Below are 6,122 nucleotides of genomic sequence, written 5' to 3' on the forward strand. Positions count from 1 at the left end.
CGATATAGAGCGTTTCTATTTATTTTGTAATTAACACGTCAAAAAAAAACCGCCTAAAACATAAATTTACACCGCTGTAATTTTATCATCCAATTTATTTCGCACCGCAGCTGCCCTTCAACACAAAACAAAATACAATAATGACTGAGTTTAAACGGTGACAGTTCGCGGATTAGCAAGTTGATAACCTCCTCCTTTATATCCGACTATAAAAATTTTGGAAACTTAAGACGTATTTTACACATGTTTACATGAATCAAAGTATTGTTTTTAAAACAAATATTATTTACGACAAATTAACGTGGCTAAACTCATGTCTGACAAGGTCCATGGAATTTGCAGAATTCGGAAATACACTACTCGAAGACAAAATAAGGGTAACCATGCTATACTCACATGTTTTGCTTTGTGTGATCAAGGCTGCTAAATTGGTAAACGATACTTGACAATTTAACCGTAACAATGCTTAACGTTAAATAACTTAGGCTGGGGTCAAACCATGGAACTGCATGTCCGATCTCGGCAAAGCAATACCGTTTTAGTTTATTCAAACTGTCATGAAGCACCGTATGTTACCATTATTGCGCAAAGAGCCTGTAAAAGTTAACATTGAATGTAACGGATAACATGTCCGAAATAAAGATTAAACAAATTACATGCCTTTTTCCATTAATACAAGTATGTTTAAACGATGTAAAATAATATTCGGACAAACTTGATCTATACAATTGCAATATCTGTGTGTGTTAATAGTTTTTTTATACATCGATACGCTCCTAATTATACTGCATTTATGACCGATTTCAGTTGAATATGTATTCTCATCTCTAGAATTTTATTCTTCCGAAATCCCTTAATAGCGTATTCATATCGAATAATACAAACGGTATACTATATGTACCTATAACATATGTACTTACTATACATTATGTATTGTTCTCTTTTCAAATGATATTTTTTCTGTTTACTTCAAACACAACATTTCATGGGTTCTTACTATTTTTATGATTGTCGATTCAATTTACAACGCACATTTTTACGACACACATGTGAACGTAATTTATTGAAGTCATTTCACGTCGTTATTTCGCTAACATTTTGAGATTGTATTTTAAACATATAACACGAATATCTGTGTAACATACAGTGTCGATTATTGACATCTCGCCAACTGCCAATTAGATTATCATCAAAATATTGATCGACCAATCAGCGATCGATAAATCGTGCGCGCCGATAGCTAACGACCTGTCCGCCATTTTCTAGACAAGATGAATGCCAAGTTCTCATTTATTCAACGAGTTTCGTTCATTTTGTTCGAAAAAATAGGACACGATATATAAATTAAGGGTAAAAATAAGGTTTGTGTTACTCGGACAGTAGGTATCCAAATAAGTCAGAGGAATTTATTTATACCATTTCCAACGCGGAAATGTGGTCTTGACAAGTGCGAATGGAGGCTTCAATGTGTAGAATTACCAAAACAACCCAAAACTCCCTTATAGCAAATTAATTTATTTCAGAAACTGAAAAGGTCATATAAGCAAAATTAAGTATGAATTATTCAACGACAAACGCCAAACAGTTTAACTACGCAATTTATTATCTTAAAGGTTTTGCATAATAATGTCAAGGCTGGGATCAATTGTATTATACAGGTTTCCCCGAGAACGGCGGGAAATTTAAGTACATAATGTCTATCCCCCGTGACAAGCGGGAAGTGTGTTCGTGGAAACTATGGCGATGAACACAATTATTTGGTCTTCACACAACTAAGCTCAAAACACAAATCGTTTTGCATTGGGCAAGACTTGCGATCAGTTTTTGACAGCATACATACAAGAATATTACATATCGTACTATATAACAATCAAGTATAATCGTAGAAAAACATGGAAGTACAACTTTAATTTGTATTTATCACTTCTATTCTTTATCCTTAAATGGTGTTTTCAAAGCCAGAGTAAAAACCAGAGATAAAACTTCACTCAATATAAAATAACTCTGGAAAACTGTACCCAAAAACAACCAATATTAACATGCAACTGTGGGCATTGTGTAACGCAAACATAACTGGTCATTTTAACTAATTTATTAATGTGGTAAGAATTTCAAAAAGTAAAAGTTTGATCAAAATCTAGCTAGCGTAGAACTGACCAAATAATGAAAACCGTACACATTCCCGCCCATGTCCGCCTGAGTGACCACTACTCACGTGACAACCATACGCATGTGCGAACCGCACATGTACCTGTTTTGTATGGTGCGTTATGTTTTGACATACGTTCTGTGTTGTACTCCGTAACGCGCAGAACTGAAAATTCCCTAACACTGGTGTTAAGTCCCAGCCATGACGATGTGGGTTTCTAATGAAGCTCGTAATTCTCGACAACACTGGAATATAACAAAAATCTGGCAAGCATCGTGCTACAAAAAAAAATAAGTGGGAGGGTGGGTGGTAAATGTAAACTTGTAAACCATAGCGCGACCTACCCTGTGATGCGACGAGCTAGTAAAAGACCGACAATTTGCATGGGCAGTGGTTTTGTACTAAGTGGACGAGTCTATGTGTTACAGTAGACTGGGTAGAATATGTTATATCATTGGGGTTTGGGTGTCGGCGATCCTTTAGGAAAATAGCGTTTGCGTTGAATAAGACAGTTTATTCTTGAGCATGTATATGTTAACTAATAGGGTATATGATTATTTGGGTAACTTAACGGAATCAACGTTATAAATCGCTTTTCATGTCAGAAACAAGAGAAAACTATTTAATGTTAATATTTTAATTAAAAACGCATGGATGCAACCGTTTTGTTGTTCTGCATTTTCAATTAGTATGGTTGATAAATGGCCCACACGCAATGTTTAATCTGATGTATTTCACGTTTATACGTATTAACATGTGGAATTTCAGTACCCGCTCGGCGCCAGAAAGCGTGTAAAACTGAAGCGACATTCCAGTTATAAAGCGCTTTTCGTGTCAAATACATGTGGACACAATGTTTTGTAAGAATTTCGAAAATAACAAGGGTAAATACAAGTGTAGATGTGTTTATTTATTACCAATACCACAATTACACGTAGTACGAGGTTAGATTTCGGTAGGCGCGCAAGTGTTTGGAATCGTGTTTAAATTACCTAAGTACCCGTTATACATAGCTAATATTCTTTATAAACTTATATTTATGTGCATTAGCATAATAAATAATCATATTACACAAACCCCTTTTATCAGTGTGAAAGGGGGTGAAAAAAGTCCATAAAATTGTCCGAAATATCGCGTAATCTATAGGCAATCTATAGGCAAGAGAGCCACTGTGGTGTAAGGTTGTCTAGGTGTTCTAACCGCTAAGCCATGTGACTAGGTGGGCGGAGCGATCATCGTCCAGGCGAGATGTCAATTGTTTGCAAAAATACAACATCAATATTTAAAATTCAAACATGATTACGATTCATACCATATCGATATTAAAAACATAGTTGCATGTGTGTATAAATAAACATTATTTATTAAGTTCATAACAATATATACACCCATTTCTACACCCTTACAATGTAGCTTTTATTTCAAAATAAAATACAGGTATTAAAAATAATAATTATAAATACATTTACAGGTCATAGACAAAGCTACTAATTTTGTAAAACAATAAAACTACGAACATATCGTTAAAATTGCACGTGCCTTAATGATATTTGGAACTTTGATGTAGATTATGGCTGCCTTGCTTTGCTCCTCAACGCACCGAGCTTTTATGTCTGGAGACAAGTGATGGAAGGGCATTAACTAATGAATTAATAATTGGAGTGCTAATTAGAACTCCGTACGAAGAAGAAGCTGCACGACAAATTTTCATCGCAAGAGTTGCTATCAAGGTACCCATGTCTTGTAATTAAAGCAAAAATAACACGAGGATTAAATGTTATCAATATGAGATACGAATGCATTGAAAAATATACCGAATTTGTATAAACTGGTTACTTTAATACGGGGGGATTTTTGTTTTGAAAATACAAAAACGATATATGTGTTGATATCGAATACAAAACTAAGACAGAGACTATTGTTAAATTAGACATTTTTCCCGCTAACTGCTTTTATTATGCATCCTCGGAAGAGTTGATATGTCATTTGTATATGACGTTTTACCATTTGCATATGACGTTAATAATTCCATTTCGTTACATTCGTTGTTTTACAAATGAATACTAGATTTACCCTATATGAGTGGGCTTACATTATTCTACGACGGTTTAGTGGGCGTTCATACATTTTATCTTGTGAAAGTATATTTTTATACTAGCAAAACGCTCCTTAATTGTTCTTATTTTAAGATGATAAGTAATCGGAACATAACTACCGCAACAACCACCTGAAAGTAATGAACGAATCATGTGGTAAATATTAGTCTTAAAGTTTAAACATATACTTTTTAATTTCATTAATGATTGCCACAGGTGTATTTTTCTGATTAATCATTGACACATTTGCCTAAGATAAAATTTCGGACTTCATGAGATCCTTCTTGCTACAAACACGCGTAAAGAATGTAGAAATAGAAGTATGATCGTTAAAATATGCTCACAACATCAACAAAATCTTATGAAATATGTAGCGAACGCACAAACCAATCAATGTGCGGCTTTTCAATAGAATTTTAATTTATGTTTTACAAAGGAGAAAATTGTGTAAAGACTGTTTTACAATGGCCAAAACTGTGTTTAGACAATTGCAATAACACTTGTTATAATAAGAAGTTGTATATTTATTTTTAAATCCCATCCATTAACAATAAGCGAAGATGTGTTTCCGGCGGAAAGCAACCTGCTAAATATACGTGGTTTGGCGATACGCACTTTAGGTATCAGCCTATAAAGCCGAATTAATTTGCTTAATCCCTACCGATTATGTTGATGGCATTTTGCATATAAATGATTTATTTTCGACATTGGAACGTACATAAAGTGGATTGAGAGTAAAATGCGTGGTGAAGACTTTGAATATAGTGCTGTCGTCAAGTGAATTCGTAACCAGGTTTGAACTATATTGAGATGTTTTTACTCATACTTACACTTTGACCAACATGTAAGCACTGTTTTCAATGAATGTGTGCAATCTAGGGATATAAGTATACCATGCGTCCTTGATCCGATTTTGTTTTTGCATTATTCATATGAAACAAAGATAATGAAATAACAAAAAATGAAATGAAAAAAAAAACACATTTAGCGTTACTGACGTTATTTGTCATTGATTTTTATTGTATCGTCGCTAATTAGGATTGGCTTTCACTAAAGCATACGTTAATTATGCATACCGTTTTGACAAATTTGCTTCTCAGAAATGTCATTGTCTTTTTAGATAATGAAATAGTGTTATACTATAGAACTTTTTGTCCATATTAGTCACCACAGCTAATATGATATGACTTGTTGATTATACAAACGCAATCTTGAATATCATACTCCGACTAATAAACAATTAGATGCGTTATAATGTGGTAGTTATGCCTTGCTACCATGAAGTTAATATATGAGCCGAGCTCTGCGTTCAAGGGGGTTTAATACATGTGCGTAAAGTGTCATCCCAGATTAGCCTGTGTAGTCCGCACAGGCTAATCAGGGACGACACTTTGCGCCTAAACTGGGTTTTAGCTAAAAAGAAACTTTCCTGAAACAGAACATATAATAAAAGCGGAAAGTGTCGTCCCTGATTAGCCTGTGTGGACTGCACAGGCTAATCTTGGAGGACACTTTACGCAGATGCATCAAACCCCATTTGTATTTACTATTCTAAATGTGTTGTTATGAAGTGTAAGCTGTAAACCAACGCATATCCATGTTGCCCATTGCATCCGTATAACCAAAACCAAATCATGTCTATCGACAAGAGGTCGGCTATCCTACTATGAATAACAAAACAACTTGTATAAGTAACAGCTGTTCAATTTATTTCCGAGTCGGATAAATCGGAACCATAAGTACTGGCAATTCAGATTCAATTAAACGTTTGTATTTAAAGATCGTGAACCCATCGCTCTCAGGTCACTATGTGACGTTTCAACCTAATACTCGGATGCTACAATATCAATTATTGCTGCGAAATCATGACTATTCAG

The sequence above is a fragment of the Dreissena polymorpha genome, chromosome 8, assembly GCF_020536995.1.
Source record: "Dreissena polymorpha isolate Duluth1 chromosome 8, UMN_Dpol_1.0, whole genome shotgun sequence".
NCBI classification, from domain to species: domain Eukaryota; kingdom Metazoa; phylum Mollusca; class Bivalvia; order Myida; family Dreissenidae; genus Dreissena; species Dreissena polymorpha.